A 12,978-nucleotide genomic window follows, 5' to 3' on the forward strand; every position below is an offset into this window, starting at 1 on the left:
AAAGAAAGGAAGAAAGGGGCCAGAGTCCCACCCCATGACCTAACTTTTTCCTACAAGGCCCCATCTTTTAAATGTTTCATTGCTCCCCAAAGTGCTGTGGACCAAGCACTTCAACATGAGCCGTAGGGGGACATTTCATATCCAAACAACAGCAGGAGCTTACAGAGCCCTCAGAACCATGCTGGGATCAGTCAGTTGCAGAGAAAAAAAATCACCACCATTTTACCCTAAATCCCCATAGTTTTGTGCAAATTCTGGTTAGAAGCTGGGACAATTTTTTTTTTCTTTTGGTACCAGGGATTGAACCCAGGGACATTTGACCACTGAGCCACAACCCCAACTTTTTCTTTTTTTTAGTATTTAGAGACAGGGTCTCACTTAATTGCTTAGGGCCTCACTAAGTTGCTGAGACTAGCTTTGAACTTTCAATCCTCCTGCCTCAGCCTCCTAAACCACTGGGATTTCAGGTGTGCGCCCACCATGCCCAGCTGTCAATTTGTTTTTAATTGTAGTAAAATATATATAACATAAGATTTATCATCTTAACCATTTTTAAGTGTATAGTTTGGTGGCATTAGGTACATTCACATCTGTGTGTAACCATCAACACTATCCATCTCCAAAACATTTCATTATGTAAATCTAGATTTTTTTAAAATTTTCTTTTAGTTGTAGATGGACATATCTCTTTATTTATTTATTTATTTTTATATGGTGCTGAGGATTGAACCTAGTACCTCACATGTGCGAGGCAAGCGCTCTACCACTGAGCCACAACCCAGCCCTCCCAATTTACTTTTGATTTCTTTGGATTTGAGTAGTCCAGGTAGCTCGTCTAAGTAGATTCATATATTGCCTTTTTGCTTATGGTTTATTTCACTCAGTGTAGTGTCTTCAAGTTTATCCAGGTTGCAAGTTGGAATTTTCTTTATTTTTAAAGCTGAGTAACATTCCTTTGCATGCATATACCACATTTTCTTTAGTTTTGCATCCACCTATGAATATGAGTTGCTTCTACCTTGTGGCAATTGTGCACAATTCTGCTATAAACACGTTGTATGAGTATCTGTTTGAATCTATGCTTTCGTTTCACTATAGTCCCAGCAGTGGAACTGTTAGAGCATATAGTGATTCTAATTTTAATTTTTTGAAGGATCAACATACTATTTTCCATAACAACTGTGAGGACAATGTTATACCGGTCATCATCTTCTCTTTCTTGTGGCTGACCTTCCCATCTGTGTTCCCTCTCAACCCTGGTGTGAAAGCATCCCTTTCTCTGAGCAGATGGGTTGTCTCTGCAGATAGTTCCCTGGAGCTGAATCCCGGCCTGTCCCTTCTGTGCTCTCCAGAACCACTGGCCTTGACATCCTTTCCTGGGCAAAAAGCAAAGACAATGTTTTCTTTTCCCTGCCCAAATTATTTGGTCCCTTCTCACCCTCCCCTAAGTAGACATTTATATGTTGAGATAATTTGATAAATGCCAAACATTATTTTATCGTTCTAGGAAGCTTCGGATTAGGTCTTTGCTCTAAAGCAACCATGGAATTAAAGATGGCCAGCCACCTTCTCCATTCTATTCAAAGACAGCCACTATTTATTTAGCATTTGACCATGTGCTAAGCACTGAGCTAGGACTTTACATACATCATCATCACACTTAATCTTCACCACAATATATCACAGATGAGGAACTGGTCATAGTGAGGTTAAGGAATTTTCCTGAAATCACAAGGCTAGAGAACAGAAGAGACACATGGTCTTGGGGTTACTTTATGCTGCAGGGGCAGTTGTGGGTCAACTAACCTCCTTTGTTCCATTCCTACCTTCCAAACAAACACAATGCTGGAGACTGATAGATGAAGATAAAACATAAGCAATATTATTGATAAAGTCAACTGGAGTATGTGTGAATAATTCTTGCTGATCTTTCAGTGTCCCCCTTCTAGATCTAGACATGAAGGTACTCCCTCTAGATGACAGCCAGGTCGGTGGTGTCCAACACTGACCTCAGATTACTCTTTGCAGTGGTCTAGGTGGAAAGGTTAAAAAGACAGTTAACCTTCTTTGTGATTAATAAGTTAATAAATTAGGTTGGTTCTATCAATGTAGATAGAAAATGGATTTCTCCCAACAGTCAGTAGAAGGTGCGGCAGAAACTAGAATTCTTATCTTGTAGAAGATACTCAAAGAAAAACCTGAAATGTGGAGAAACCTGAAAGTTTCCTTCTAAGAAACTCTTGCTGAATTAGGGGGAGGGAAAATCCAGCAATTCTTCTCCAGGACTTTGAGGGGAACTCAGTACTGCTTTCTTCATAATGTTTAAAAGCGGGTGCAGGAAATCAAGTCCTGGCTCCATCACTTATTAGCTGTGTGACTTTAGATATTCATCCAGCCTCTCTGAACTTCGTTTTCCCTATCTATCAAATGAGAATGATAACCATTTTTTAATGTTTTAAGATAATGAATGTAAAGCCCATAGGCTATTAAGAATTCACTGAATATTAAGGGGAAGATAGATTATAATTTCTATTACATGACAGGAAAAAAACTCTTGGTGAAAGTTTCTATCCCTGGATACTCTCCTGTAGAAAGCAACAGTGCTGTTATGAACAATCTTAGATGAAAATTTTAAATTGGCTACTGTTAGAATTTGAGCTGCTAGTTAAACTTGGGTACTAGCAGATCAGCAGAGAGGAAAAAAGACAAGAGACCCTGGGAGGTTCCCATTTGTGGGGAACAATGGAGTGCAGATGTCAGCTTTGTTTGCAGGGCTGAGTGATGGCCAGACATGTAGGCAGGGAGAATCGCCTCTATCAGATACAGGTTTTTATTGTTGTTTTTTTTAGTTAGAAGTCATTTAGATACTTATAATCCTTGTAGAATAATGGAAATGGAAAACAAAAAACAAAAAACTCTAGATATCTGGCCCGGATCTCTCAGATTAAAAAAGTGAGAATTAGAGTTATATGGTATTAACCCATGTGGTGCACATAGCTAGATAGCGAGTGTGGAGGTTAGTACCCAGTCTCTCTGTATCAAATCAATTATTTTTCTCTTGAATCATCCTGACTTCCTCTAACAAGTTTAAAATCTGAACCCAGAAATACGTTTTATCCCAGGAGCTCATGGAGCTCCACTGAAATCCTGAAAAATGTTTGTTTATTTATTTGTTTTAAAGGACAACTAACAATTATCAGGCACCCATATATATTAAGATGATATTAAGAGTTTTAATTCCCCAACCAATGAAGAAAGGGAGCTACCACTGTCAGCTCCACACTGAAGAGGAAGCTGAAACTTAGCTTACTGAGGGTCACTCTGGGTGTCTGAGAGGCAGGATGCTTTTAGTTCAAGTCTGTTTGATTCTACAGAAATCTACTCATTTAAATGCCAAACCTATTTTCCCAAGGATGTGGTTTCAAATATAATGGTTTCTTTGCTAAAAAAAAAAGCATTGTGTGTAAATATTAATAGTGGTTTCCAAGCAGGCAGAAACAATCTTTGGAAACACAGATGTTTTTAAAGAAAAATCAAAACCTACTGCTCAGATTTAAGTTAATTCTAACGAGATACTAAAAAAAACTTTCAAGTTAGTCCTTGATACTCTTTTTTAAACAATATTAAGATGGATTTCATTTATGAGGGCTTCATGCAGATCTTGTTAGTTACATAAAATAGAAATAAAATGGAATATTCAATTATATCATCTTTCATGCTATGTCTATAAAATTTTCCACAGCTTATTTTAAGAATATTTTTTGTGCTTTTAACATACATGCTCATTGTCAAAAATTTAGGGAACTAAAAGAATAAAATAAAATCTGCCCATATTTTTACCACCTAGTAATACTACTTTAATATCTTGGCGTGTTTTAATTGGTAGCCTATTTTTTAGAGAAGTTTTAGGTTTACAGAAAACTTAGTGGAAATTGTACTGTTCTGATATACTCTCCCTCATACTCCCTCCCTCCACACAGTTTCTTGTATTGTCAACAGTATTAGTTCTGCACATTTGTTACAACCCATGAGTCAATACTGATAGGCTATGAACAACTACAGATCATGGCTTATAAGAGGTTCATTCTATGTTTTGACAAGTGCATAATGACATATACCCACCATTATATTATCACACAGGTTAGTGTTTTCAATATTTAAAACATCAATTTATTTTCATCGGGCAATATATTAATTGTCCTTTTGTCTAAAAATTGTGGATATTCAATTGTAAAAGTAATACATGTTTATAATAATCGTGCTTGCACATTATAACCGATCAATGTAATCATCTTAAAAACTACACTTTTTAAAAAGAATGCACTTATTTTATGAATTCCATTAGTTGTGTAACAGGAAATAATCATGGGACATTTGGGGCACAGAAGGGTTTGCATCCCCTCTGTGGTTTTCATGTGAATCAATGATTAGGACAAATAAGAAAGGTGACGATGGTCCTTTGAGTTCACTGAAACACCCCTCACAAGACTTGCCCCAGGCCCTGGGGAAACCAGTAGGTTGAAGCATCCTCACCTTGGGGTTCCCTTCACTCTGAAATCAAGCGCAGCCTTCGCCCCACGTGAACTACAGTCAGAAGTGGGGCTAGGAGTGGGGACCGTTGCCCAGGCGACGAGGCGGCTTCTCCCTCTTCAGGCGGACCCAGGAGTTCGCTTTGGGTGGGAGTAGGAGAGGAACCCGGCTGGGGGTGGGGTGGGGCAGTCTGCGAGCTGCAGTGGGGGGTAGATGGGAGGCTGGAAGAGAGTTGCGCTGGGTAGGGGGCGTTGTGACTGGAGAAACAGGGATGGGGCTGAGGCGTGAGGAAGAGGAATGGGGCGTGGTAGGGGGGTAATTTTTTGGATGGGGTGAAGTGAGAGTGGGGAGGACTCCGGGGTTGAGCTGGATCTAAGGATGGAGTAGAGTGGAGGAACTGTGCAGAGGGCAAGGCCTCGGGGTGGTTGCAAGAGAAAAGCCGCGCCACTGGGCAAGGCCAGGGGGTAGGGCTGGGCCCGAGGTAGGGGGGGGGGGGGCGGTGTGAGCCGATCAGGGGCGTGGCCTGAGGTGAATCGGCGGGGCGTGCCACGGCCGGGGGCGTGGCCGGAGGGAGCTGGGCCGGGGGGCGTGGTTTTAGGGAGCCGGCGGTTGCCGGCGGGTGGAGGCTCTGCTCCGCGCTTTTTCCCGCCGCTGTCCCAGAGCCGCCAGCCCCGAGGCCGCGCCGGAGAGAACCCGGCGAGCTCGGGGCTCTGCTGGCCTGGAGCAGTCCCTGGGGCGCAAGGACGTCTTGGATACGTTGGCTTTGAAGGCTCCGTCAAGTGGAGATAGCGCGAGGTGAGGCTGCACCGGGGGCGCTCGGGTCTGCCCGGCGGCCGTGGGGCGCGGGCTGTTAGCTGGGCACGCGGGGAGTAATTGACGGCCTCAGGGACTTGAGGGTATACTGCTCTCAACTCCTCCTCGCGATTCGTGGGCCCTGCCTCGGCTGCTCACCTTTTGGGCCGCTGTTTGTGCTCCCTGCCGGGCAGTAGTTACTTGGCGCCCTCCGGCTTTTCCAGCAGCATTGCCTCGGGTCAGAGCGTGCGTGTGGTGTTCTTGCAAGAGGCGGTTTCCTGCTGGACCCGTCCAGGGATTACCCTGAAACTCTACCCCGCGCTCCCTGCTCACTGGCCCGGGTCTGAGGGGGTTGCGTCGGAAGAACGGACAAAGGTTGAGTAAACCCTTGGCTGCTTAGTGACTCCTTTAACGCTCTGCTCACTTCAGCGGCACGACCTGTGCTTCCAGAGGACCGGTAGGGGATGCGGTTGGAGAACTTGGCTTAGAAAGCAAGTTTTTCCCCCAGTTCCCTACTGGGGCTTATTCCAGGAGAAAGACTTTGGGACTTGATGTCTGTCCTTACTTGACTGAAAGGGAGTGAGCTGGCAGAGTTGGATTGGCACCATTTCTGTTCAGGAGGTGGAAGAATTATTAGTCCCAGGAAGGTAGAAGCCGGCGCTGCTGCCAGCATCAGGGGGAACTCAGGTGACCTGTGTTGGCGGGCCACCCATCTGACTGAGCAGTTACAGGATCAGAGCAAATTTCCCTCCCTCCAATTGAAAAAAAAAAAAAAATCAAAGCAAGTCTGGGTTATTTGCTTCCCAGCGTTGGATAATTATATTGACAAATAGAATAATTGTTTGATATTTATTTAGCATTTGTAACCATGGTTTCCCAAGTCTGCACCTTAACTCATTTTCTGTTGCCTAGTGTTTTCTTCCCTATTAACTCCTCCAGATCGCCCAGTTCATTGCCCTCTTTTATTCTTACTAACAGGCAGGGAAATTTCATCCTATTTTAATTTTTTTGTTTTTTGTTTCCACTCTATTTTCTTTCCCACCTTTCTTAACAAACGCCCAGTTTCTCTTTTAGTCTCCCCTCCCCCCACTTTTAAACTTCCTCACAGCATTGTTCTCTGGTTAATTATGCACCCCTCCATGTGCTGCAGAACCTTGTTCTCTGCCCCTTCCCCATCCTCAGGCTCTTTATGTGGCTGTTTCTTCTTATCCAATATTTTAATTTGCATCTACCTTCTAAGGCCCCCTAATTTGCCATTCTTCACCTCTCTCCCAGTCCTAAGGTTCATTATATCCTCCTTTATTTTTGCTCCTTTGCTTGTTTGGGTGTCCCATCCTGTCCCCCCTACCTCCTCCTTCTACAGGCACTTTCTTCCCATTTACCTGCTTTTTCCTGGCAAGTGCTTTCTCCAGCACTCTCCCTGCTGCCCTTGTAAGCACATCTGGTCTCTGGTCCTTCTGTTGTGCTTTTTCACAGTCCCTTAGCATCCCTAGGTTCCTTTTCCTCCTTTCCATTTAGCACTCCATTACCTTGCATACATCTGTATTTCAGAATGTCTGGGAGGAGACATTCTGAGGAGGAGGGGGCAGCTGCATTTCCTCAGGAGTGATCTGGATCTCAGGATCTTCCCATTTGCCACTGTTTCTTTTGTTTCTTTCTTTTTTTTAACTGAAGCAGAATAGCACATATAGTTCTTGAATGATGTTAATACTGACATTAATATGATTATTAGGTAGCGTTTATTAAACACTTGCTGTGTGCTAAATACTGTTCTGAGGGTTTACATGTAATTAATACTCATTTAAAATCCTCTTTACATCCCTGTAATGTAGAATCTACATTGTCCCTATTTTACCAATGAGAAAAGGGAACTCAGAGAAGTAACAGGCTAGGTTTCTCATGGCTATGCAGTGGTGGAAACCCTCCTCTTCTCACTAGGCACAGAGCTTCCATGCCATAGGACTGGCCTCTCAAACTCAGGCATGCTTGGAGTTTAGTTTTAGAAATGAGGTCATTATTTGACATATTTTATTTAGTCTGCAATGTACACTTGTTGAGGACACAAACTCTTATAGGACCATGCTGGAGAAAATTTGGAATGCCTGGTGTTCTCTAGAATGCCTGAGGATAGTACCTGGGCTGTCAGTTCACCTGTGCCTTCTGCCTGCTTTCCCTCAGCCAGGAAGAAAAAAAATGTCATAAAAAAGACCATTGCCAATCATCTCCTGTGTGGTGAAAGTTCACTTTCACTTTAGCTGGATGGACTTTGGGGTCCCTGAGAACTGTGATTTTATAAGACTTGTTTATTTCTGTTTCATTGTGCAATCTTGAAGCCTTGATCAAACATTTCCTTGTTAGTTTTCACCCTCCTAAGAGTTGGAGGCAAGTATTTCTACATTTACAGATACCGAGATAGACTGTTGTTGAAGTTATACACTTTGGTAGCTGGAAAGAACTTTACATTCCACAGGTGAAGAATCTGTGGCCCAGAGAAATAAAATGACATATCCAAGGGGAAGCAGCAGAGAAGTAGAGCTGCCCATGGGGCTCTATAGCTTGGTGGGTTGATCTCTCTGCTGTTGAAAGTGACAAACTGTCTTTCCCTTCCTTTTCCTTCACACTTTTTTCCATGTGAAAGCTAAATATTTTTAAATGTTTGCTTTTGAGACATGTAATGGCATAATTAGGATCATAATATCACAGAAATATAAATTTAGATGTTTTAGAAAGAACTATTATTTCTAAAATGTGAGGAAAGAACACTAAAGGTACTTGGCTTTCTAGAGGCACACTTTATAAGTACATGGAATATGAAAATCAGTAACTGTGATGTTTGTGTTTTCCCCTTTGCTGAGAGAAATGCATTAGTACAAAGCAGGTACACAGTTTTCTTCTCTGTATTGCAAATCAAACAGCAATGAGAGAGAAAGCAAGTCAAGGGCAAGAGTAGCTGCTGTTCTTGTGTTGCCACCTCCCTGCCCCACACTCTTCTCTGTGTTCCTACCTGTGCCCTCTGTGTAATTTCCCCGCACCCTCAGGGAGATACAAGAGTCCTGTTTACTTATGATGCCCAACTCCTTCCAAGACAACTTTTCTGGACAGAATTAAACCCTGCTGCTCTAAGGTGTGCATTGTGTGTAATGGCTGCACTATTCTCTTAGACTTCTAGAGTGTAGCAGGTGGCCATGGACCCCTTGGGAGAAGAGAGGAAACTTTTTTTTTTAGAGAGAGAGAGAATTTTTTAATATTTATTTTTTAGTTTTCAGCGGACACAGCATCTTTATTTGTATGTGGTGCTGAGGATCGAACCCAGCGCCACGCGCATGCCAGGCGAGCGCGCTACCGCTTGAGCCACATCTCCAGCCTGGAAACTTTTTTTTTTAAAGATTTTTTTTTTTTTTCTAAAGATGGACACAATATCTTTATTTATTTTTATGTGGTGCTGAGGATCGGACCCAGTGCCTCACATGTGCGAGGCAAGCGCTCTACTGCTGAGCTATAATCCCAGCCCCTGGAGGAAACTTTTGAGCACATTGTTGTCCGTGTTTTGTGTCCAGATGAGGATTGTGTGGTGCCCAAAGCTCCATCATCAGAGCTGAAGCTGAGACTTGAACTGAGGATTGCCTGGCTTAGGAGATCCATGTGCATCCTTCTATAGCCTGTGACTCCCTGAGACAGAAAAGCTATTACAAAGCTTTTTACACCTTTTACCAGGTAGATGGTTCCTACTTGCTGAGCTGAAGAAGAAAAAGCACCGAATTGGGCAGCAAGGCCTATGAGCTTGAAGGCTCAGAAGAGTTCTGGGTCCAGTTTTGGCTCTTTCCTGGGTGTAAACGGTGCTGTCTTCCTCTCTGAACCCGGGAAATTGTGGCAAGAAGAGAATGGTGCTGCTTTTTCCATGTGGTTCTGGCAATGTGTTGTGGTTGGGATGGCAACATAGGTAGTCTTATAGTCTTCACATTCCAATGTCCAAGATGACAGACTGTCTCTTGTCTAACCAGGACTACAAAGGATCTGATTTCCTGGTCAGAAACACTCCCACCCTTTTCCTTGAAACAGGCCCTTCACTGTCTTTGTGAAATATCTAAGAGAGCTTAGATGTTCTAATTTCATGGACCATCTACCTGTCTCAAAATTTCTCCCACTTGATCCTTAACTTCTTCTCAGGATTTAGCCACAGGGTTAAGGAATTCCACTTGTCTAATCCAGGAGAGGGGAAGGGCCAGCCTGTTCCCTCAACCCAAATTAACACTTTGGCAGAGTAAGTTTTTTAAAATTGGCAAACTGTCCCTAGAAAAAAATAGAACATAGGCCTCAAATGGCCAAACTGGAACATTTTTGGTAGGAAAGCAACCTGAGGGGTCTCTAGGACCTTCCTCAGGCCAATTAGTTACCCTGTCCTCTTAACACTGCCCCCCTTAGTCACATCTGCCCCCAGCACCCCTACTGTAGACTTCAGCAAACTGGGAAAGGGGAATCTTTGCTGGAGCATGTGCAAGGGGAAGGGCGAATAAGCTTTTACTGTCTGACAGCCAGATGGAAGCCCTGCGATGAGATGTGTTCCTGGTATTACAGGTCAGACCTTAGGTCAGTCTCTGTTTTCTTTTTTTTTTTTAAGAAAAAATACTGTGTAATAGGTACAGTGAGCAGTCTATTGTACTTGAGTGTTAAAATTATAACAGTGTCCTTAAACAAGACACCATGTATGATATAGATGGAGATAACAGGTCTTAAGTCTTGAACAACTTATGCTTGTTCTTCTGAACATATTCTACGGGTATGTTTGGACTCTGTGGTTCTAATGCTTCAGAAATGGGCTCCATTTCCATCCTTCCCAGGGAAGGCAAGGGAGAGACCGCTTTCCTGTGATGTTTAAGCTTCTTTCTAATTCATCACTAATTGACTAATTGGGGAATTATGTGGATTTATGGCTATTGTGATCACAGGTGTGATAATACTTTCAGTGCTGGTTTGGAGGAACAAATGTATACCTAACACTTACTAGATACTGAAGATGGAAAATTAGAATTAATTTCATAGAGGTTCCCCTTCTTATCTGGTGGGAGAGGTGAATATGCAAAAACCTAGCAGTGGGTGAGGTGTTTTGTTTATATGGAGGGTGTTGGGGAGCACAGGAGAGCTCTGAGATCCAGAAAAGCTTCCTGGAGGACAGAGCAGGCAGGGAAGCCACTGACAAAGGCGGGCATTCCAGCCTCCTGGGGACAGTATAAACAGAGGTGGGGAGGTGGACTTTAGCTTGGTATCACCAGAGGCCTTCAAACAGCTTCTTGTGGCTACAGCCCCCAGCTTGTCAATGTGTCTGATCCTGTGCACCTAAGGCATAGCCCTTGCATCAAGAATGCTTGGGAACTTGTTAGAAAAGTAAATTCTAAGGCTGTACTGAATTAGAAACTCTGGGGGTGTCTCCCAGCTCTCTGTAGTTTAATGAGCCTCCCAGGTGATTTTCATGCATACTGATGTCTGAGCACTACTGTTCTAGAGCAGGTGCTTTCAGGAGGTAACCTGGAAATAGCAACTCTTTTTTTTTTTTTTCTAATTATTTTACAGTGCTGTGGATGGAAGCCAGGATTTTGAGTATTCTGGGCAAGTGTTCTACCACTGAGCCACATTCCCAGCTCCTGAACTGCTACTTTTTAATTGCTACGTGAATACCTTTGCAGAGAACTGCAAAGGCTGTGCCTGTGACTGTGCTCCTTCCTGATTGTGTGATGGATAGTTTCCCTCAAGTCAACAGTCATCCACATTTGTGTACTTCTTTCCCCAGTGTATGTCCTAACAGTTTATTTTGTCCACCCTGCTTAATGCCACTGTATAATCTCTTTCTGGAACACCTGAAGCTACCATGATTTGGTTTAGTAGTTGTATGGCAATCTGCTTGTCTCTGTTGCTGTATCAGCTGTGTGACCTTGTGAAGGTCTTAACCTTTCTGTGCCTTAGTTATCATATCTGAAAAACATAGACAGTATCTATCTTATTCCCTTCTCCCTGCTATAATAGAATGTCTTAGCCTGGGTAATTATCAAGAAGAGAAACTTAGTTCTGCAGGCTTAGAAGCCCAAGCTTAAGCCATAAATATTTGATGTCTGGTGAGGGTCTTCTTGCTGCATCCTCAAATAGCAGGAGGGGTGAAAAGGGCAAAAAGGGACCAACACTGTGTCCTCTCATGGCAGAAAAGATGGAAGGACCAGATAGCTTTCTGAAGTCTCTTTTGTAAGAGCATTAATCCCATTCATCAGGGTGGAGCCGTCATGACCTAATCACTGACAATATGTGAATTTTGGAGGGACACATACATTCAGCCATTGTAATACCGGATCTCTCGGCTGAGGGTTTCAGAAGCTTAGCTGCTCGTTGGCATTACCTAGTCAGGGGTAGCTGGAGGAATCTTTAAAAAATTGAGGTCTATTCCACGCCAACCCCCAAAACAAACAAACAAACAAACAAACAAAATACCCTGTGATTGGTTTTGGGCATGACCTAGACTTTGGGATGTTTGACAGCTTCCAGGTGGAATCAAGTTTGGGAACCACTGTCATAGGCTGTTGTGAGGACTGAATGGGTCTATATAAAGTTCTTAGAAGAACATCCCTGGCACATAGGAAGTGCTGAGGACAGGCCTGCTGACAGAGGTTGTGGTGGTTTTGTGATTAGAAGCAATGGAGGTGCCATTTCCTTTGAGAATAAACCATGTTGATGCACGTCAGTTTGCAGATCTATAGTGGTGTCTTGCCTTGTTCTGAGAGTTGGAAAGTAAAATGGTTCCAATGCTGTGGGGATCTCTACATCCAATCCTCTGAGCATTCTCTAGGAGCAAGGATTCAGAAGATGGTGCTATGAGTGGAGAACAAGGGCCTAAGATCGTGAAGTACCAGTGCTTTACAAAGTGCATAGAAATGTTCAAGTCAATCAGGTGCCCTAGGATTTGGTACCTTTTCTAAACCATCATTTGTAACCAAGTTCTCAAATTATTTCCAGATTTGGCCTCTCTTTGGCAACTGATCTGTCTTCTAGGATCTAAATGTCATTGTGTTATAAATTATGTATTTCTAAACATTATTTGAAGGAATGTATAATCTTATTGCATATATTATCCTGCCATACATATTCATTCCACCTTCATTCATTGTTTTATTCATTCAGCAAATGTTGATGAGCACCTGCTTTGCGCCAAACACTAAGCTAGCAATTTTATTCCTTTTCTGTGACGAATTTCTCTCTGTCAGCATGGATAAAGTATTTCTGTTTTTTTTTCCCCCCTGCTGGGGATCAAACCTAGGGCCTCATGAATGCTAAGCAAGCACTGTATCACTGAGCTGCAGCCCCAGCCCTTTCTTTTGGTTTCTATTTATAAGGGCAGCCTTCTCTATACCTGTTTTTTGTGGTGACAAAATTACTTAACTTTTATTTTTTATTTATTTATTTATTTTTTAAAAATTTTTTATTGTTGGTTGTTCAAAACATTACATAGTTCTTGATATATCATATTTCACACTTTGATTCAAGTGGGTTATGAACTCCCATTTTTACCCCATATACAGATTGCAGAATCACATCAGTTACACATCCATTGATTTACATATTGCCATACTAGTGTCTGTTGTGTTCTGCTGCCTTTCCTATCCTCTACTATCCCCC

At 42.7% G+C, this 12,978-nt stretch overlaps 1 protein-coding gene and 1 long non-coding RNA gene across 3 annotated transcripts in view; one reads left to right on the top strand and one right to left on the bottom strand.

Annotated features, from left to right (window-relative positions):
- The window catches only part of Spata13 (spermatogenesis associated 13), a 340,611-nt gene that overhangs the window by 186,745 nt on the left and 140,888 nt on the right, over positions 1–12,978 (top strand). Inside the window, exon 1 of one of the 2 annotated variants that reach the window (XM_015498706.2) lies at positions 5,130–5,325. The exons of the other annotated variant lie outside the window; for it this stretch is intronic. The gene's annotated coding sequence lies outside the window, so the exon portion shown is untranslated. Of the gene's footprint in view, positions 1–5,129; positions 5,326–12,978 lie in introns of those variants that run through there. 2 annotated transcript variants of the gene reach the window in all.
- LOC107153200 lies at positions 1,126–6,007 on the bottom strand. The gene is made up of 3 exons (XR_001504884.2): positions 5,482–6,007; positions 4,534–4,670; positions 1,126–1,376 (listed from the first exon to the last, which is right to left on the bottom strand). It is a non-coding gene; the product is annotated as an uncharacterized LOC107153200 (long non-coding RNA).

Source organism: Marmota marmota, unplaced genomic scaffold, assembly GCF_001458135.2.
Source record: "Marmota marmota marmota unplaced genomic scaffold, marMar, whole genome shotgun sequence".
Taxonomy (NCBI): domain Eukaryota; kingdom Metazoa; phylum Chordata; class Mammalia; order Rodentia; family Sciuridae; genus Marmota; species Marmota marmota.